General features: G+C 44.2%; 1 protein-coding gene across 2 annotated transcripts in view; it reads left to right on the top strand.

Annotated features, from left to right (window-relative positions):
* Window positions 1–23,107, top strand: part of LOC119460611 (MFS-type transporter SLC18B1-like) — a 92,899-nt gene that overhangs the window by 31,713 nt on the left and 38,079 nt on the right. Inside the window, exon 1 of one of the 2 annotated variants that reach the window (XM_037721630.2) lies at window positions 16,234–16,990. The exons of the other annotated variant lie outside the window; for it this stretch is intronic. The gene's annotated coding sequence lies outside the window, so the exon portion shown is untranslated. Of the gene's footprint in view, window positions 1–16,233; window positions 16,991–23,107 lie in introns of those variants that run through there. 2 annotated transcript variants of the gene reach the window in all.

Raw genomic sequence — 23,107 nt, forward strand, 5'->3', positions numbered from 1 at the left:
ATTAAAAGTTCAGACGATCATCTCGTTCTTCAGCAAGACCTTGAACAAATTATTAGCTGGTGCAACAAATGAATAATGACTTTAAAAACCTCAAAGTGCAAAGTAATGCCATTTACCCGGAAACCGACAACTTCATCGTGTCCATACTATAATAATAATTACCCTGTTGCAAAGGCTAATCAATATAGGTATCTAGGAACGCTATTCCCATCGAATCATTCTTGGGCAGAACACATCACGTCCATTTCAGCTAACGCCTCCCGATAGTTGGGATACCTGCAACGCAACTTAAGAAATGTCCCTTCAGATGTTCGCAAGCTAGCTTATGTAAGTCTCGTTCGGTCCCAGCTGGAGTACGCGTCTCCCATTTGGTCTCGAGGGCTCACCAAAAATACTTAATTGAACTGCTAGATCGGATTCAAAATAGGGCAAGCTGTTCCATCTTAAACGATTACAGCTACCAGTCCAGTGTAACTCAAATAAAACTTAAAACTTTCATTACAATCCCTGAACACTCGCCGAGACATTGCCCTGTTAACACTGTTTCACAAATTCATTCATTCAACTCGAGCACCGGCATACTTGAAACGATCCTACTCCACGTCACACAGGCTTCATAATCATTTCAGCTATGCCCGCATTTACGGTTCTACACAAGCATTCCAATACTCTGCCCTTCCTCGTGCCGTGAGGTTTTGTAATTCTCTGCCGGGTAACCATCGCATGCCTGTCCAACCATGATTCATTCCGTGACGCCTTGACAGACTATATGTCTAATAAAATGTGAAATTTTATGATTGTCGCACCACGCATTCTTGTATTTACACTACGTTCTTGCACCTTATTGTAGCAATGGTACCGTTATGTCGCCGTGTTTACCGCTATCTTACTATGTCACGCTAGTACTACGGTTGAGGATCCGGTTGAGTTATGTCAATTGCTATTGTTTTACGTATGTCAAATATTCTATGTATTTTCTGTGTGTTTTCAATGTACTGCCCCCTTACTCAATGCCCCTCAATTGAGGCCTGTAAGGTATATATATATAGCTAACTATGGAGCATGTCGCCTTCTTTATATTCGGTTATAAACCACTTTTTCATTCATGGCCATGGAGAATATACTCTTTACAAAAAGTTGAAGCTGTTATTTTTCTTCGTACACTCCTGTTTCTACCAGAAATATCTGGGGTGATTGTAAGATTCGTATGAGTTACGGGAGCCAGCGCTGCAAAGATTGCGCAATTTTTGCAGTCGGAACAACACATTAATGTTCATTAAATATATTGCATGGAACTGACGCGTTTTGTCAAATACGTTTACAATTCTTTTGTTCGAAATACATACACAGGGTAGTTGGAATACATATGCATACAATACCTATGCAAGGCCATTAGGCATTCTTGCTATAGAGGTAAAACAAGATACCCTTCTACCTGAAATCCTGCGTCAGTGTAGTAGCCTATTTTTGTTTGTGATGCTCATCCCATTGCCTGAAATTTTCCAACGTCGTCGTCGGACGGGTTGACATATTGTAAAGCTTTCGTGATTCCATCGTATTCTTGAACCTTTCAAAACGTCATCACGTGTCAAGCTTGAACTTTTCCAAACTATAACTTTTATTCCTTTTCCCGTGTTTTACGACCTTACCGATATTTTTGCAGCGCTCTGCAAGTTATATAGCATTGACGACCTTCCTTTCTTCACATAAAACACAAGCCAGATGGAAGTTTGACAGGATAAAGCTGAAAACAAATATTCAGCAGAATTGTAAGGTTCTTATCCCCCGAAAACTTCTTTTTTTTTCCGCCTAAATGCACGTCGAACGCAAAGTCAGTACTACAGTGGAAACTATTATTGCGAGCTAGCCGCGTATGCAAGAGACGGCCTGTTTGGAGGTGCATGCTTGGAAGTCGTGTCATTTGAACTATTATTGTTTCTATATTTATTCGTTTCCACAGAAACCACCAAAACAGATCATAGTTCGTGTTTTATCTTGTAGCTGGTCCTGCTCTTTCCTGCTTGTTCCTGTAAAACGTCTCTTTCTCCAAAGGTCAGTAGGTTATCAGGATATTATTGCTGCATCTTATAGAAACGGTTTCGGGAGCTTTGGGGGCTTTTTGAGTTGTATTGTACCTTCCATGTTTGAAATGATAAAGAATAAAATAAATTGAGAATCGCAGTGTCTCTGTCACCTGTGCCGGAGCAATACCAATAAATACGTTATCATCATGTGATCTGAATGAAATAAATCGTAAAATGAAACGAAATCTTTTATTCATATGATTTAAACAATGACAACAGATCACCAATTTTCAGGATTACATATCGTTTCTGAAACATACGCACAGAATGATTTTACATAAATAGATATCCTTTTCATTTTTTCTTCATTGACGTGTCTAACAGTAGTTCAACCAATGCAAGTGCTGCTTATTCATGTCATAGAGACTTTGGTTGCGCAATAACACTTGTTGTTTGTGTGCCTACCAGCAAGAATTTTTATAGAGCAGTAAGCAGGGTATTGTATGCATAGAACACATCGTCAATGAAATTATTTTATACGGCACGCACACTGACATCTCCACGACGCATCGATACTACATTGTGCCAGACATGTAGGCCTAGGTGCATAACCACAGCCGTCAGTTATTTCCGCTTTGATTATTTACTCGAGAAAATAGTACTTCCTATACGATGTATCAGAAACCTTTTTAATGATGCCCTGCAAAACATGTCATAATAGAATATTGCACTTTCTAAGTTTGTGCATGGCAGAGCCGTTATCAGTGCAAGGTACGCGCGGAGTCTAATGTCTGTATGAGCCGTTCTTTGAACAGGGGGTCTGCTAGTGTGACATTTTAGGAAAATGATTCAGTAGAATTTATCATTGGCTTATCTTAAGTCATATGAAAATGTCAGCTCTTAGGTAACCACAGTGAACTTTCCAAATGGTACAGCCTTGCGGTCAATAATTTAGACTATAGTAGCAGCCACCCTAGGCTAAAGTAGGCAATTACCAATCGCAAGCACACAAATCTCGGTATCTGGACACAGGGCAGTAATCAAAAGGTAAGCAGTAAAATTCTAAATGGTACTTGCCGAGCCAAACACGGCGGAGCTTGGTACAGAGGCAACCGAACGAGCGAGGCACTTCTGCGCTGAGTGCAGATTGTCTGACGCATAGCTGTTTCTCGAATGAGTGTCCTTGACGTGTGGCATAATTTGGAACGTCCATTATTTAGGAACCGGACGTGACGTGACAGACTGCCAACACAATGCGCTTGCAGGCACGGAATGCGTGCACCGGGAGACTTGGGAGGGGTTTCGAACGAAAATGACTTCCGGCAATTTTTAGTTGAAAACAAATGCAGGCATGCTCAGAAAAAACGATACCATGGCGTTCATGGTCATTTTTTGGTCTGGAACACTTTCTTCCCATTGGCCTTTGCAAGAAAGAAACGCACGGCTTTGCGCTGGGACGGATAATGGTATACTAAAGTCATGCAATGTAAAACCACATTTTAAAACAAAGACGCAACTGAATAATTTAGACGCCTAACATTAGTTTCCTATATGGGTCTGAGTGCCATCATCACCATCATCAGCTTATATTATGTGCAATGTATGTATGTATGTATGTATGTATGTATGTATGTATGTATGTATGCATGTATGCATGTATGTATGTATGTATGTATGCTATGTATGTATGTATGTATGTATGTATGTATGTATGTATGTATGTATGTATGTATGTATGTATGTGTATTAGTGTGTGTGTGTGACGGGCCACTAGGTTTTGTTCTACTGGAAGCATTCCCCCGCCACTTGGATGGCGCCGGTGTCCCTAAAACACCATGTTTCTACCGCATGGAGTCCTATGGCACTTTCGCTGCTATACGCACAGTCCTTAGTGAAGAAAACTTGATATTTGGAGTGCATGAGTGCCGGCACTTTAAGCGCCACCGGTAGGCACTGGGGACATTGAGCAGATAATTTTTGTGTACAAATAACGCAATAGCCTTTGGGGTGCATTGGGAGTGCATTTGGCCCCTCAGCGATCACCCAGCGCTCACCGGTGGCACGAAAAGCGCAGGCCGCCATGCTGTCAGATTATCACTTTTTGGTCGCTGAGTGCTGCACATATACCATAAAATATATAAGTTTTAAATCATGCACAAATCATCGTCAGGACGCAGTTCAAAACAGCTTTGCAATCACGGTATTCTTCCCCTTAAATTCCTAATTTCTAGCGTGTTTCTTACCAATTATATATTTTGTGCTCGAACAATGGCGAGCCTCTTTGCAACACAGTTGATAGAAGTCCTGGAGGAGGTAACTTACACGCATAGTGAAATTTTCTTGTGCTTTAACTGGTGCGTATCGGCGGAATGGCTCTTTCTCTCTCTTCCCTGATGCGTACACACATACACACTTTATTATTAAGCTGGAGTGAAAGCGAAGAAGCTAGAGGCAACCGAACTGAATAGAGCTATCAGTGCAGCTGCGATAGTCGTGGTATTGCCCTATCATTTGAAGCTGCAATTGGCTACTACAAAATTCATGTTGCCGTGAACACAATACTGCTTCAGAAATCTTAGTGTACAGGTTCCTCTGTTTTCGCAGTTTTCCAGCGCAGCGTAATAAACAAATTTAAAGCACTACGCTTGAAAGCTATAAAGCCGGTCACATTTCTTGTGTTCTGTTCTCACTGTGATACGTTTATTCTGTGAAATTACGCGTTTTCCACTTTCGGCGAAATCTTTTTATTTATATTTCTGCGTGCGCACACTCGGACGAAGCTTAAAAATCAGGCTACCGGGGTTATAAGGAAGGGAGAAATAAAATAATGAAAACAGGTGGCACAAGAATCACATTAGCGTCAAATATACATGACTCGATTCGCCTGTTGTTCTACCATCCTTGAATTATTTAAGAAGAAATATTCGTGCTTGAAGGAACACGGTTTTTCCACCCGCACAAGAGACACAATGAAATGACAAATACGACTTTAGCATCACCTCTAAAAGTGTGATAGTATGAAATGGCATATTTGCAAACTGTATAGGGGATTACAGCGGCATTTTATTTAAACCGATTATTGTAATTTTGCAGCATGCTACAAGTGGTTGAAGCTTGCGCGGATACTTATTAACCGAACAGACATTTGGACTGTCCACATCATTCTCAGTGCTTCCTCACGAAAGAGGCTTGCCAGTAGCAGTCACCGCAGCACGCCCGTGGCAGCAGAAAAAAGATATCTGTAATATTATTTAGTTGATCAAGACAGACGCAAACTATAACTAATAACAGAAAATACAGCACATAAAAGTGTTAATTTCGACAGCAATGCATTTGAAGATGCATTTCTTTAAATGAATTTACAGGACAATTTGGCGCCTTTAGTGCCATCGGTTACTCCTCGTCACAGGGCTGACAAAAAAAAAAAAAATGTGCAGATCCCACGTACTGGGATAATCAATGTTATGCGAATCATTTTGCAGGTACCTCGCTATCTAACATTGTTTGGAATTCCACAATACGATATACCAGGCGGGCCGGCGGGTTTATGTAAATTGAGTATAGTTGCGTGCGTGGGACGCGAGCAAGCAGCACGTTGAAGACGACTGAATGGCGGCAATTGCACGATTTCTACGCCGGCTGTCCGACGCCAGCCTTCGACATGACAATTGTTGGTTTCCACAAAGGCAATGAGCGAGCATAAGCGAGAGAAACACGGATTGTGACGTCATCGATGACTATGTGTTATGCAATCGTACCGATACTTATGGCTATGTTATGTGGTGTATGTTGAAACGACGATGGCATTTGTACTGCGGCGAAGAAATGTTAAGACGTGGTTAACTTGGGCAATCATGAAGTCGGTACAACCTCGTACAATTCCTACGTAGCGTGCTACGGGGAAAGTACTGAGGAAAGTGGGCTGGTCCCGAAGATGGTGCAGACTAATTCGGTGCCTCAGAGCGCAAGCTGTCACCAATAAAGAAGAGGAGGAAATGGAATAGAGTGCACACGCCTGTTGGCTGGCTCGCTCCGGGCTGGCTCGCTTCGGCTCGCTTCGGAATGACACAAATATGCGTGGGATCGTGGCCCAGTAGTTAGAGCCGTGAGCTGCTGTGCTCGAAGGCCGAAGTTCCGATCAATTCCGCTGTCGGGCGCAGACTGTTTTCTGTCTTTTTCTTCTTCTTTTTTAAAGCGAGCCAATACAAGAACCTACCTACCTACCTGCCGCCATAGGATTTCATAAATTACTAGAGGGAACTGTGGCGCTAGTATCTATACGGGAGCAGCGAGCAGTTTCAGCGAGCAGCAAGCAGATTCAGCCAGAATTGGAATGATAGTACATGAATTTGCCTAAACTTCGTTCTTCTGGCTTTAAAAGGATTCATGACTTTACAAACTGATGATCTTAAAGTAAGTACTGCGTTAGAAACAATTAGATAAACATTATTAAAGTATCCCAAGGCAGGATTCGAACACAGGACCTCTAGCACAGAAGCTCGATAGAAACCATTACGCCACGGACGCTTGGAAAAACGCAATTGCTGCAATTAGCAGTAGTTATGCGTGTTTGCAGTGCCTTGTTTCATTCTGCACAAAAAAAAAAAACGTTTAGATTGCTTCGAAGTTTAGGCCAATGAAGGCAGTTAACGCAATAAACGAAGCTACAAGAACGTCTGAAGACGCAAGCAGTCCGACAAATCCACGTACTGCCCATCATTCCCATGGTGACTGAACGATCGCAAAGCCAGAGTTAAATCTCGTAATTATTGTAGGAAACACTATGCCTGCCGAAAAGTGCCAAGAATCAGGCAAACAATGCTTCGCATTAAAGGTATGAGAAGCACTGAAACACACTGAAGACAAAGAGCGTGAAAATCTGCGACGCTCCGCGTACACTAGGAAACGGGAGGTACAGAAGAGAGTACAAGGACATTGAGCAATACACACAGCTCCGCAAACAATCGAAAATGCACAAAAGGGTCTGAGAACACGCGCAGAAGTTATGGGACTGGATTTATTGGAAAAAAAAGTATGCGTTTTGACGTCGCAACTGCAGCGAGATAAGGTTTACACCAAACTTTCACAATGTATAGATAAATTTTCACAATGAACAACCTTTCACAATGTATAGATAAATTTTATTTCAGGCTATATCTTTGAGTAGCCGTTTAATTTCTTAAAATAAAATATAGATTACTCAACAGCCCACAAATACCCTATTACTACCGCTTCTGTCTTCTTTATTACGATTCAGCAGATAGCTAGGCATTGCTCGAATGGCAGCGCCCCAGCTGCCTCTGTTCCTGTCAGAACAGGGAAGTTGAAACGTCTAGGCGCTTACGTCATGGCTACGCATTTGACCCTCAGTAGTTCTTCCAGCATGACAGCAGACGTCAACAACGCATGTCACCAAGCACAGCCAAGCTGTAAACTTTTCAACGTAAGAAATGCGGAGAAAAAACAATGAAAGCATATAACTAAAACGTGAATTTAAAAAGAGATGGTTAACTTGAAGGAAATAAAAATACTTTCAACACTCCGCTGACACTCCGTTCAGCCGACTTGAACGCTCGACAGAATACAGGAAGCTGCTAATTGCGAAATAAATGCAGCCATAAAAACTAAAGGAAGCCAACTTAAGCAGATGTAACGAAAAAAGAAAACTGAAAGATAAAGATTACTGAAGTTAGGAAGAAATAATAACATTTGAAATGCTTAGCTTACAGTAATCAGATTCTGAAAGTCACTAAAAACGATGTCAAAATCTTCTTTTTGGTGTCGAAACCACTTAAAGCCATCTCTCCGCTGTTCGCTGAAAGTGTCCACTGCCGTGGAAGTTGGAAGCGACGTTGTCAAAACTTAGTCAAAAATTCAGGAAAAATTTTTCAAGGTTTGTCGACCTGTTTGTGCAATTGATGAAAACTACCATTAATCAAAGAGTGATGACACTGTGACGGTAACGTAACCATGACGGTAACGTAACCATGTTTGACAACTATTGAAAAGGTATAATTAACAAGTTTATACGCGCGAAGCATTGGCGAGAAAGTGCACGGACAAGGGAATGTCGACGTAACGGCTCGTTTTCGCGTCAGTCGAAATGAAAAAGAATACGTCTAAATACGCTGAACAGACTGTCGGGAGTTTTGAGACTTGAAGGCGACCTGCGCAGCTTGTTTTCGAACGAAGTTTGTCGGAGTAGAACTACACACAATATGCCGGGCGATACAAGAAACTCGTTGCTCACAACTTGCCAAGTGTAGCCCTCCTAGATGATAGTTGCACCTCACAACTATAAACAACGAACACGAAGCAGATGACAGGTCAGACACCTCACTCAGTCAGACTTGCTGGCGCCATCTTAGCCCTAGTGGCGTAGATGGCAATGTGTTGCAAGAAATAAAAGCAGGTTTAGAGCTCTGATCGCATAGTGTACGAGTTTAGTGCATTCTGATCGTCTAGTGTAAAAACAACTGGCCGCAGATGAGATAAGAGCACGCGTCTTGGCATTACACGTGCGATGCTCTTACAAAATGAGCTACCGCAGCGCTGTTTTCCCATTCGCTATCTAGAATATTATACGAGTATGTGTGCAAGATCTGGCCTGGAAGTAGTAGCGAGCGCCACAACTCACGGCCAACATGCCGGATGTAGGACATAATTTGTGCCGCAGGCGTCACGTGATACGTGAACTTGGGAAAAGGCAAACTGGCCAGTAAACACTCGTATGCTACCTAAAGGCATACAAGCTGCCGGAGTCGAGTACGTACCTGGCTAATCAACGAGAACAAGGGGTCACAATCATATGAAGCCAACAGCCAATGACACCATGGAAGCATAGGGTAAACGGCGCCGCAGTAGATCAGTTGGTAAGAGCACCGCATGCGTAATGTGAAGACGTGGGTTCGTATCCCACTTGCGGCCAGTTGTTTTATTGCTGTAGCAATTATATAGACAGTCCAGGCACATTTCTGCCGCCCCGTCGTCGTCGCCGTGAGGTTCCGTATAAATTCCACGGGCGAGAAAATCGTCGCCGCGCGCGATAGGCTGTATGTGCAAGTGAAGGCGTTCGACGGTGAGCCGGCAATCGCGGCTCGCGCATGCAAGGGCGGGAAGTGGGAAGGAAGCGCGCAATATTCCAGTCGCGCACAACGCTCCTGAGGGAGCGTAGGGAGGTGGAGGGGCCACGCTTTTCTACGGCCGCGTGGTGCCGCCGGGCTGGAAGGCTCCGGGGGAGGGCCGTGTACTACGCCGCGCGCTGCCGCCCGCGTGGCTGTATCTTGAAAGCCATCTGCGGCTGGGGTAGAGTCCGCCGTCCCTGTGTTTTCGCGGCTAAGATCGCGTTGATGCGAGCACGCCGGCATGAAGCTCAATTCGCTTGCTGCTGGTGCTGCGCTGACTCCAGCGTTCTGACAGTTTCTGCGGTCATCGAGTGAGATTGGCTCATGTTTGCTTGTGCGTGCGTGACTCCATGTTGTTAATTTAGTTAGTGTACCTATGTTTACAAGTTTATACGGCTGATAGAACCACTATCCTTACTTTGTATAGCTATCCTCTAATTTGCTATCGCAATAGATGCTTTGTCTTTCGGGCGAAACTTCGACTTTTTCTTATTTTTTTCATGCACATTCATGTTTCCTTTATTTCTCATTTCTACATTTTCATTTAAACAAGTAATTTACCCTCTGCTTTACTGGAGTCATTGGCTGTTGGCTTCATATGATTGCAGTTATCAGGAAGTCATGAAGAGCTGCGACAGCATGTCTTTGCTTTGTCTATACACTCTTACTTACGTACTTAAATTTACCTAACTTTACTTACTGACTTTACTTTACTTACTTACATGACTTAATTTACTCACTCACTCTGCTTGCTTGCTTGCTTGCTTGCTTGCGTGTTTTGCTTTGCTTTGCTTTGTTTGCGTTGCTTTGCGTAGCTTTGCTTTTCTTTGCTTTTCTTTTCATTGCATTGCTTCGGTTTGATTTGTTTGCTTTGCTATGTTTGCTTTGTTTGATTTGCTTTACTTTGCTTGCTTGCTTTGCTTTGCTTGCTTGTTTTGCTTTGCTTTGTTTGTGTTGCTTTGCTTTGCTTGCTTGCTTGCTTTGCTTTGCTTTGCTTTGCTTGCTTGCTTTGCTTTGCTTGCTTGCTTTGCTTTGCTTTGCTTTGCGTTGCTTGCTTGCTTGCTTGCTCGCTTTGCTTTGCTTTGCTTTGTTTGCGTTGCTTTGCTTTGCCTTGCTTGCTTGCTTGCTTGCTTTGTGTTGCTTTGCTTTGCTTTGCTTGGTTGCTTGCTTGAGCAACTATAACTATACTTAAGGTATACTACGGTCTTAAATAAGACCAAGCAGGTGGAATTCTTTACAGACAATATAAGTCTTTCACTGTCCGAATATATTAAAAAAATGACACCAGTATAAAAGAATAATGCATGAACACATTATAATGACAAGGTCGAACGTTATAATAACAAGGTAGAACAGACGCGACACCGGACGCATCCTGAATATCCTGGCCATTGTTCGTGATTCACCTGGCCAAAAGCGAAACGCTTCCACTGACAATGCGAAAGACAAAACGAGATATATAGAGGGGACCTTAGGCAATATGGGTTACTGGGTCGTGTCTGTTTCCCACTCATGATGCCGCCTTCGGTCCTTCTTGGTGCATTTCGCGATCCCGTTTCATGCCCTCGTTTTCTTCGCTCGTCCTACGTCTCCTGCTGCAGTTTCGCAACATAAACGACCGCCTGGGCGAGCAACGCCCACATCTGGTGCCAGGATGTCCGCCGCAAAATTATCTGGCGCTTCCGACACACTCCTTTTTCATCGGCATCAAGGTCGTCATGTACTCTCGCGGGTCTTCCGCCGTAGATGATAAACTGAAACGCGATATCACCGAGCGTTTGAGCCAAGCTCATGAAGAGCGCAGCCCTTCACTGTCGGCGTTGCTGCTCTCAGGTTTCGCAGGGGGCTTGTTTTCCATCGCCAAAAGAGGACGTCGCCAAGGCAACGATTAATCTTTCTCAAGTTGTAAACAAAAATTCTAAGACTACGTAAGCGCTTGTACTCACTGACCTTCCTAGTTTAATAGATGAGATCTGATTACCACCAATTCTTGCTAACATCTCTTTTTTCCGTTGAAAATGTTTACCATAGGCCAGTTTCACAGACGTCTCTTTGTAATTTTCATTACCGACGGAATTGTTGGAGAAGCTTGGATTGTTCACAACGTTCTGTATATAGACGTTCAAGTGTAGTGTAAGTGAATAGCTGAAGCCAATTGTGCAATGGTTCTCTAATGAAAGAACGAAATATAGAGATACTTGACAAACAACAACGCAGACGGATAACCTAACAAAGGCGGACTGAGTTCAAATAAGAGAACGCAAATCATGAACCGTATTCTGTAACGATTCGGTTTCCGAAGAATTTCCTTTGGTGGTGGCGTCACATATGGGCGGTCCGCTAACGTAATGAGAACGAGAGAAAGGACAGAGGCCAATCGGCGCGCACGTTTTTTACTGGATGTGAATGTCGGCAAACCAAGGGAGAATATAGCAAATTAGGAACGCTTCTTGCTCTGCACGCCGATCTCGCCCATGCACACGGGACGCATAGGCTCTGCACAGGGAACACGGCAAACAGGGCACATGGCGTCACCCAAGGTGACCAACCGCTGCTCACAGAACGAATTCTTCAAAAATTGAAGCGTTACAGAATACGGCTCCAGCAGTGATTGGTATGTCCGAATATCGACTTCCTTAATCTGTCCTCAGCAAATTCTTATTACTTTTTATTGTTGCTGAACATGTTTATACATTAACTACCATACGACACTGATTTGCTTCATTTGAACAATTTATTTCCGCAAGATATTTCACTAATAAAAAACTTAAGCCATTTCCACGCTTGTGAAATCTGATGAAACAGCGGAGCTCTGCAGGCGTGGGTGTATAGCGTACGTAGCGGGTATGACGCTCGCCTTCGGACCGTGAATACCCGGGTTGAAATCCCGCAACGCCAAGAAAGCTTATCTTGTTTTTTTTTTTTTTTCTCTGTCTCTTTATTTGTATAGCTTTTTTGTTTCGTCAATTAAATGCCGCCTTTGTGATATGCCTGAATCCATTGAGCACTGTTTTATAGTTTGTAAATATGCCATTTTATTTTGGGTTGTCATCCATAGACATTTGCAAAAATAGTTTGATCTAAATTCTCACAGTACCCGATATCTGGTTGCTCCGTGTGATGATGTACCATTCGATATGTTTTTACTGATAGGCCTGCATGGCCTATGGAAAACTCGTATGCAAGACCGAAATGCAGAAAGACCAATTTCCTCAAGATCGCATTACGCTCAGATGATTACACACATTAAGGACATTTACGACCAGGAAGAATGTCAGCCGGATTGGTATCCACTTTTGATTAGGTGTTTAACTTCACCTTTCAAGTTTTTGTTGTGATGGACGGTGTTTCGGTGTGTGACGTTTTCTTTACATAGACTGCTCGTTGACGTGTGATTACTTATGTCCACCTGGTGTTCATATTATTGTAAATAGTTCATGTACTATACGTTTCATTCGTTGTAATAAATACCATGTTGAAAAAAAAGTCTAGCGCAGTGGTTATGACGCTCGCCTTCGGTCCATGGGTGCCCGGGTTCGAATCCCGTCTCGCCCAACAAAAGTTCATTTTGTTTTATTTCTCTCGCTCTCTGTCTGTCTCTTTCTCTCTCGACACCTCCTCTCCGCCCATGATCTGCTTTCACTCTCTCCCAGCTCGATGATGCTGCGCACGACAACGAGACCAACCTAGCGAGGCCTTAACAGCTCCGCTGTAAAAAAAAGGACCATGAATATACGGTACCCAAGTGGCTTTTTTTTGCTTGTTTTTTTTTCTTTATCGTGTTTGTTCCCGCCATCGAAATGTGGCTGCAGCAGCTGGGAATCGATCCCGCGACTTCCTTCTCAGCAGCCGATCGCCATAGCCACCACAGTTGGTACTTATTTGCATTTGAGACTTTTGTGATAAATTCAAAAGTTTCCGCACTACCCTTGTCTCTATCTATGGCACATAACAAATACTTTCTAACAATTCGATTCCTTTAAAAGAATCTCATATGACACATATGACACTTATCCAATCTTGTATATTCATATGAGGCCACATATGACACATATCGAATAATCTCGTATGATCATATGAGAACAATTATGATTCATACGTGTTGACATATAATCATACAAGATTTTTCATCATACGATCATACGAGATATACGTGTCCCGTGCATTGGGGCACGTTCAAGATCTCCTGGTGGTCAAAATTAATCCGGAGCCCCCCACTACTCCATGCCTCATAATCAAATCGTGGTTTTGGCACGTTTGATATTCAATTCAACGAAATTATTGGATACGTGTCATATGTGCCATGATATGTTTTGGTACGGGGTTGATAGGGCACTTAATCATACTTTTGAAAATTTAAGCAAAGTTATAACTGTGCTTAAATTTTCAAAACCATGCTCTAAGTTAGCCCGCATTCGTCCACAGTAGTATGTAATCAATGATCACCATGCTTTAATAGGTCCGGTCTGCTTGCCTATGTTGAGTAAAAAGAAAAACAAAAGTTATCATTATCCCCAATCAGTCAAGAACGAGGGGTTAAAGTGACGGAATGAGACTAAACACGTCGTCCGTTGTTTACATAGCAGGCCGGAAAACCTTGGAAGCTTTCGAGCGAGGCACCGCACCGTGAAACGCGGAACTCCTTGTTGGCTCCGATTCCAGCCGCGGGCTCAGAACAAAGCTCGAGTAAACATTGGATAGAAGCGTCAGCGCGCGGCCGCTCGGAGCCCTAACCTCGCATTCCTCTCCGCTGTCTGGTTTGTTAGCTTAGCGGTGCCCCATTTCAGGGCGCTAGAGGGCGCTGGCGAAGTTTTAAGCCTTCTACAACGCGATCATCACTAAGCGCACAATTTCCGGTCCAAACTTACGTTGAAAAATTTTTGGGCACGGCGTGACAAGCAAATCGTTAAACGCGCCTTTGCTAACCTCACATTTTACAATTTAAGAAGTTACCACTTAAAGTAATCTTCCAAACTGTAATATTACAGCGGACCTGCATATAGCTACGCCGGCAAATTTTCTGCTTCCGTGCCTGTACACCATCGCATCGACAAAGAGAAATTTTCGTTTCCAGAGCTAGTGTTATTTTGAGTTTCCGCATAACAGAATCATGTTTTCTCGTATGTTCAAATTACAATCCGATGCTGTCATGTCTGCAGGTTGTAAGTCGTACTTTACAAATTTTGAGATGCACTTTGAGAAATTGAATTAGTTCAATAACGTACTTGCGCCAGGCGGAGGGTCTACTAGAATGAGGTTATATGTTGCACTCCGGCCCACTTGCGTGCGCGCGTGACGAACGTGTTCACGTGATGTAACTGTCCTTGATGAGTGGGTGCTCTGTCAGTTGCATCGGTCGCGCAGAGTATGCTGTGACCGTAATTGACATCAGGGCTAGACTGTTAAAAATGAGTGACCTTCACTTCGTGATCGCGGGTTACGCGCAAGCGTATATATGGACGCCGCGAATGTGCACCGCGGCGTCGAAGCACCAATGGAAAGGGCGCGAGCGAGGTCGTGGATGCCACATTGATCTCGACGGTGCGACGCCTTGTGGTGGTGGCGCTTGTGTAAAGTCGACAACAGCTTCGCTGGACATCCACATTTTTCTTTAAAACTTGGGCGCTATAACCTAAGACTATTCAAATCAGGTTTTATTTCAATCTGCTCATGTCAAATTTACGTATCCCCTTCCGCAAGCATGGAGTGGTAACCCGCAGCCGTTGTTTGAAAAACCCAGTCAAACGCGCTCCTCCTTTATTCGAGGTCAATATTTCCAGGTGGTCCAAATTAATCCGGAGCCCTCCTCTACAACGTGCCTCATAATAAGAACTGTTTTTTTTTTTTTTTTTTTTTACGGAAAAACCCCAGAATGAAGAAAGAAGAATGTTTTTGCTTTCAAAGCGAGTACCATTGCCTACATTAAGCACTTTTTCTTATCTAATTCGCTGACAAGAGGCGAGGAGCACGTTCAAGTCGTGAAGGTATCGATGGGTCCAATCCAGCACAGCGAAAGTAGATTACCCGATGAGGAGGGTTGTGCCGGCGTCTGCGATTGGTCCGCTTTCACTTGGCTAACGGTGTCCCGAATTTTTTTTTTACCAATCTTGGATGGCTGATTGCAGAATTGGAATAGAAAAATTTGGAATGGCTTTAAGTTATAGCGCCCACTTACGTCTTACATTTGCATGTAGAAATCGAATGCTGCTTCTTATGAGAATTAAAAACACCAAGGACGAACTCCCGGCGAGTACGCTGCGCCTTACTCTAAATGCCACATAACGCGGTAAAGCAGGCGGCACTGGACGCCACTTTAATATGACCTGTCTATACCTGTTATGGCGTAATCACGGGCAAAATAGGGCTTCCCTCCGGACAACGACTTCAGCCGACATACGAAAATCCCACCAATGAAGACCGAAACTGCTTTAAGTGCATCAACTTATTTGTACACACGAAACGACCGTAAATTGGCCGACTTTTGCATTCATAATGTAGAGAAACCGTGACAATATTTTAAATATCATAACGTGTTATTCTGCATTTATATAAATTCTCTCATTTAGCCCACACCATTAAAAATATTTTTTAATGGAAAGTGAGCTAGAGAAGGCGAAGCGGCTTTAAGCTACACAACAGTCAAAGTGGCTTAATGAGGCATTCACTATCTGTTGATGACGGGATCCTACCTGTTGTTCAGGGAAACTAATTCAGGTCTACTGAGCCAATTTTAGTAAACAATTAAGGATCGATTCTGACCGAGTGAAACCTGACTACGGCGTCAGGCATTCTTTCATCACCCGAGACTCCTTCGTTGGAAATTGAATCTCATACCTAGAAAGGTCAGCATCTGCAGCAGGGGAACATAACTAAATAACCGCAAATGATTTTCGCGATGACGACGGCAAAAAAAAGTAATAAAGGATCAGGGGAGAGATCTGGTCTGCATCAGACGTTTACGTCCGCCAACGCGCCATACCGCCCCTCCCTCGAAAAGCGCACGCGTGCCCTCTCCTGTTGCGCGGAAAACTCTCTCTCTCGCATGCCGGCGACTGGCTGGAAAGCGGAGACGCTACTCTTCTCTAACCAACTCTCGCGCGCTCGCCAGCGCAGCGATTCTTCCACTTCGAGAAGCCGCGGGCGGGCGCGACGTTAAGCGCAGCCGTCGACGCCGTCGACGGTGCAGCGGCCCGCCTTGGCTGTTTCGGCGGTTACTGGCTCCTCCGCGAAGGAATGCGATATTTCGGGAAGTCGGGCCGAAGCCCGACGGGGAAGCTGCCCTGAGTCAAAACAGGCACACCGCGCTGTCGACATGCCCGGCCTTCGGCGGGCCGACAGCGTAGCCCCGTTGCTGTTCCGCGGAGAAGCGCACTTGCGGCAACACCGCGGAGTCGACGCGCGCGTAGCGCCCCATGAGAAGCGTCCCGGCGTCGCGAGTCGCCGCTGCGAGTTGAGTGACTGAGTGCGACGACGCCTTTGGTCGAGCGCCGGAGAAAACGACGCTCCCGCTGCGGCCTGCGCCGAGTAGGCGACCAACCGCTGCTGCTGAAACGACGACGGCGAGCGAGGAACGGCTGCCAAGAAAGAAGCGACGTCACCACGACGCGCGCTGAAGAGCGCACGCGTGCGCGACGCGCGCGGGGGCTGAGACGACGTTTAGCGGCAGCGACCTTGTCGGGCTTAACCAACCTGTCCCGTCGGAGAAGAAGAAGACCTCATTCCTCCTCGGACTCTCTTGGCTGACTTTTTTTCTTAGTTTCTTCTTTGCCTACTTTTCCTTCACTTGGCCGTAGGAAGATTAGTGGTGGGACGAGTTGCGCAGAAGGGAGCGGCGACGGAAACGTGTGAGTCCTGAAACTTTTTTGCTTGGCTTTGTGCTTATTTTCTCACCCGTTTCGCCTCTTTCATTCAGCCCTTTCCCCGGGGAACACTGACCCCTTAGCTAGCAGATCGGAAAGACGCGCGCGGCAGCAACACAACGTTGTGTGCATCACAGTATACCGAAAAGTATTTGTACAGGCTGACGTTTACGTGTGTGGAGCGGAAATTGTGTTGCTTGCAACAATGTTTAGTTTATGGCATCAAGAAAGCGCCGCTGTGACTGCCGTGTAATAGAGCGTTCTTCACCACTTAAATTTTACACACTACCAGCAGTAATCAGCGCAATATTTTACCGCATGTGAATTCTGGCGTGCTTCGGCCAGTTCTACCAAAAAGAAGTAGAAAAAAAAAGTGATGGTTGTTAAGTGCAAACGGAAGTGAACTCTAAATGCTCTTTATTGCGTGTATGTTTTCTAAATTATTTTACAATAGAAGTTACAAAATATGCGCATTCGTTTCAGACTGTGTTTGTTAAAGTTCCAATTAAAGCATCCACATTTCATATAAAATAGAACGTACACCAGTAGTAATCACATTTGCGACCTTTGCAAGCACAATTAAGTGCTCTAACTGCACATATAGTGGATTTCCTCTGCATTGTCAAGCAGTAAGTGCTTTTACCTCTTCAGAAATTAGGCCTTGTACTGCAGAGAGAGAGAGAATGTAAAGTAAAGGCAGGGTAGTTAACCAGGTTGCTGAGTGTGCTAAGGATGACAGTACAGTTTCGTGCACGTATTCTTGGCGGTTTTCTCGAAAGAACAACCAAGTGTAACACTTGCGCTGGTCAAAGAGGCTGAGAGGGACAGCTGTGAGGACTTATAATCATTGAACACACAATTAGCAACGCCTCTAGCGACGACATTAGCATTATTCATTATATAGCTAAGTGATAAATCTAAAGAGATACATTGCTTGCAACATAGAATGGACTGGTTACCGCCTTGTACATTAGCATTTAGAGTTTCTACCTTGTTCGCTCAATGTGAACCTACAGAATTGTCTTCAAGCCTGCAGTATTCATATCAAAAGGAAGGAAGTGGTGCAACGGGGGAGCACATCGCGTTGGTCATGTGCAATCACTGCTTTACATGTAGGCTTAACTAACACATGCGCCACGAGTAGCCATGGACCGTGGCAGCGTGTTCATTCGCTTTCGAGGTATTCAGGGGATTATGTTTCCTTCATTTCTTTTCACTTTTGCCATTCGTATCTTCCATACTTCAATTCTATATTGTGTGCTAAATTTGGTTCTCTCTTTCGTAATATTAGGTTGGAATTACATTTCCGCACACGAAATTAACAACATAAACGGAAGCAAGCTGTCCCTGCCCATGACCACTCACCCGAACCTAACAGATCCTTCACATATGAGTTCAGCAATGTTACAATTGCGTTATACTCGGATTTCTGAGCAATACGCCTCACGTGTTCAAAATAGACCAACATAAGTGAACTGATTCATCCGAACATAAAAAGGCACATTTACTACACGCCACAAAGATTCGGTAGCAGTTTAACTCTGAGCGCACTGCAACATTCTTAGACGGTGATAATTTGAAGTTTTATGGAATCTTTAAAAATGGCCTGTGGCAGATAGCATAATTCTTGTCGTTGAGCTACATTATTTGAAGAGGCAGACATTACCAGCACGTGAAATCGAAACACATATTGAACTAATTAGCAAACATTGACTAATTAATTCCTTAATTACTTTACGGCACATATTGCAATTTGCGAATTGTAGCCTGTCAGCTTGTAAGACGCATTCACTTCAAATGAAGTGCCAAGATTGCACCAGTTTCGAGATTTTATTTCCGAAGTGTGAGACGAAGTGCATGGGCATTCCCGTTACTTTTGTTCTTCAATGCATAAAAGAGCCGTTTTGTTAAAAAAGTAAGTGAACCAACAGTGCATTTTACATTTTTACGGCGAGTTTGGATCGCATACCTCCAAGCTGGTGTCATTGTGGAAATTCGTTCGAAATGAATACGTCTGACAATCTTCCCGGCTACAATTCGTAAATTGCAATATGTGACATGAAGAAATTAATTAAGAAGTTATCAGTGCATTTTGTTGATAATTGAATACATGTTTCGGTCTTTCGTGCAAATAATGTCCGCCTGTCTGAATAATCCAGCTCAAGGACTAGAATTATGGTATCTGCAACAGGCAATTTTAAAAATTGCGTAAACTTAAAAATGATCACCCCGTATATAAGCATGGAACACTCTATAAAGCCGGCTAGAAAATAGAGCGCAGGTAGTCCTAATGGCACACCAGCTAGCTCGCTGAAGTATCCAGTGCCAACCGGAGCACGCGCCAGCTGTCGTTTCCCTACCTGATATTTTATGTGTAATATGATTAAGTCATATAAAATTCAATATAACGCTACATTTTTCAAGAAACATAACTCCTCAGTCGGTTAAAAAAATACAATATTTCATATCTCACAGTGTGCAAGAGAGAGAGAGAGAGAAATAGAAGAGAGGAAAGGCAGGGAGGTCAACCAGACACACGTCCGGTTTGCTACCCTGCACTGGGGAAAGGGGGTATAGGGATGAAAAGAGAGAGAAAGTAAATAGCGAGAGCACAGGGCTCCGCAAAAACATTCCGCCTCCATGCCACCCTGTGAAAGTGGATGTCCAGCGAAGCTGTTGCCAACGCTACACAAGCACCACCACCACAAGGCGTCGCACCGTCGACGTCAATGTAGCGTCCACAACCTCGTTCGCGCCCTTTCCGTTGGTGCTTCGAGGCCGCAGTGCACGTTCGCGGCGTCCGGACGCTTGCGCGTAACACCGCGATCACGAAGTGAACGGTCACGTCATTTCTAACAGTCTTGCCCTGATGTCGATTACGGTCGCAGCACACTCTGAGCGACCGATGCAGCGGACAGAGCGCCCACTCGTCAAGGACAGATACATCGTGTGCACACGTTTGTCACGCACGCGCGCAGGTATGCCGGAGTGCAGCATTTATTCTCATTCTAGTAGACCATCCGCCTGGCGCAAGTGCGTTATTGAACTAATTCAATTTGTCAAAGTAAAGTGCGTCACAAAATTTGTAAAGTACGACTTACAGACAACCTGCAGATATGATAGCATCGGATTGTAATTTCAACATATGAGAAAACATGATTCTGTTACGTGGAAACTGAAAATTACACTAGCTCTGGAGAGAAAAATGTTTCTTTATCGACGTGACGGTGTACAAGCACGGACGCAAAGAATTTGCCGGGGTAGCCATATACAGTTTTGCTACGGTGGTTTCGCTGTTCTGAACTAAAGCTTCCATTAAAATAGAGTCATCATTATTTCGTGCCAACACATCCTTATGAGCTACTATTTATTTAGTTCAGTCGAATTTTACTCTCTTCACTTAAACCAATTCTAAAACTCTGCCAGCTCTGCGAGGCAACAAAATTTAGAAATCTGGGACCGTATTTGCAAGAACAATGTTATGCTAAAACTGTACGTAAGCCCAGGCGCCAGCGAATCGTCATAATCGACATATTATTAGCGAAGGTGACTGACCGATGGCAAGTAGTACTAAGAACGAAAAGTTTATGAATTCGGCCCCTGATGCGTGTGTGTGCCTGCACGCACACACACGAACACACACACAAAAGCACGCGTGCAGTCACGCACACCTTTCCTCCATACACATATACACATTTTGTAATGACGCAGTACAGTGCTACGCAAAACTGGTAGTATTTGGTCTACGGCGCCATTTAGATTTACAAAGAAGGCCTTGAGAATTCAGGTCACGCCAGTGATGCTATGGACTTGCACGCGCTTTTCCCTATGCTGCTCTCAGCCTTGTGAAGGTTGCTCTAGAATTTTTATTTCGTTTTTTTTTTTTTTTTTTTTTTGCTAACAACGCTGTCAGACCGGATCTGCTTCGACGACAAAACAGAAAGCAATAAAAAAGAAGAAAAAAAACATAACGTGTCAAATGAACGACTGAATCTCACGATTAAAGTGAGTTTTTGTCAGAGCACTTTCTCTAGGGGAAGGCGAAATCTCGACACCACAGTTCTAAATGCACAAAATTATGTTCATTAAAGTGCTACCTCTGTTTTGTTTCCGTAGACGCATGTGTAGAGAAGACATTTCGCATGAGTATGGTTGTTTTAGTGGCGGGGCTTGCTAGAGAGTTATTTTTGGTTGTTCTTACTTTAATTTATTCGTCTTAAAGTATATTTACGTTTTCCCTACAAGTCATTAGCCGGATGCGCACTGCTCAAACCTCTCGTTGAAACCAATCTTACCCTACCTACCCACCTACCTAAGGACAGAAGATTCTCATGGTTGTCGCCCCCAAGGGACGCAGTCCTCCTACCACATAATTCGTTGTAGAATTCAATGCTTAAAAATAGGCGTGCAGGATGTGCAGAAGCACAAAATACAATTCTAATTTGCTGATCCCCCATGTGGGCTAGTAGGCTGGCGGTGATACCGACGTTTAGCTTCAGCCCTTGATTTTGTCTTTGTTCGCACTCTCGGCGTCACGTCGTGACCCCCTCTCTGCCAGCTCAACTTTAAACATCTCGCGTACCACTGGGTATTTGCCATCCAGCCAGAAACACACTAACATTGAAAAAATAAAGCGCAGCATGTTAAACTTGGGCTCTGCATTCATGTAGTTAAGATGAGTATACAGTCTTGGAGACTATAGAAGCAAGAGGAGTCACAGCAACAACCCTTTATTTGAGCAAAGAAAGTGCCTCGACCATAACACAAACAGGACTGCTACACAGATTTCGCTTGAAGAAGAGCGAAAGAGCGAACTAAACTGACAAGAAGAGCAAAAGGTAAAGAGAACTTTGAGCATTGATCGGTTAACTCGCAAGTGCAGTGCTCAAAGATTTAAATGCCAGCAACGGAATATTTGGGTTTCTTGTTTGGCAGCGTAGGGAAAAGCAAAGGGCATGGAGATATACGTCCAACTGTGATTTGTCACGGGTGAAGTTCGTGATCGTGGCATCCGAGTTGGTCAAACACCTTCGCGCCTTTTGCTTTTCGCTAAGTAGCGCAATAGGTACGCACTCTGTGGTTTGCCCTTTAAAAATATTAAATTATGGGGTTTTACGTGCCAAAACCACGATCTGATTATGAGGCACGCCGTAGTGGGGGACTCCGGAAATTTGGACTACCTGGGGTTCTTTAACGTGCACCTAAATCTAAGTACACGGGTGTTTTCGCATTTCGTCCCCATTGAAATGCGGCCGCCATGGCCGGGATTTGATCCCGCGACCTCGTGCTCAGCAGCCCAACACCATAGCCACTGAGCAACCACGGCAGGTGGTTCGCCCTTTAGTCGTTGAATACAGTACACCAGGTGGCGTGTTTATAATAGCATTATCTGCTGACCAAAAGGGCAAGACAATGGACGTCTGAAGGACAACTCAGGCGAAGGTTGCGCCAACTTCACCTGCATTCGAAAGGAACAAAGTATTTTGTGTAGTACCCTCTAAAGAAGCGTATACAACCAACTGGCATTTTGGTGGACGCGACAATTATTGATTATCTTTATTGCAAAGCCCGTTGACTTCTGGGCGGGTTTGCCACACAAAACCGATTTACACATCGGCATGCATGGAGTGCGTCCGTGTGACGTGCATTTGCTAGAAAACAACAAAATGAGCTGCGGCTTATCTGGTGCCGGTGGTAACAATGTGCCCTTTGTGGAAACTGCTCGATGACCCCATTTGGCGAACGGCCTCTCAGATTACTCCCTCATGTCGCGCAGTCATACGTGTCTACAGGGAAACCCAGTGCTTACAAAAAAAGAAAGAAAACAAACACACACTTGAGGTAAGAATTACCTTTGTGCAGTAACTTCTCTGCAAATACGCTACTTAATTATCTGCGCGCATTCCATTGTGAAGGAAGTCTTGCTGGTAAACCGCACGGATCGATGTGTATTGGATAAGACTCAGCCGGCTAATTGCGCTCCGTGTCAAGTTCATTGTGTTACCGGGTGCTGTTATGTTACCAGATGATAAGTGACGGGCTTCATACCCTACCGTGTTTGATAGATGGCGCTCGGGAGGAGCAATTGCCGGAAACTTTT

The sequence above is a fragment of the Dermacentor silvarum genome, chromosome 8, assembly GCF_013339745.2.
Source record: "Dermacentor silvarum isolate Dsil-2018 chromosome 8, BIME_Dsil_1.4, whole genome shotgun sequence".
Lineage (NCBI taxonomy): Eukaryota > Metazoa > Arthropoda > Arachnida > Ixodida > Ixodidae > Dermacentor > Dermacentor silvarum.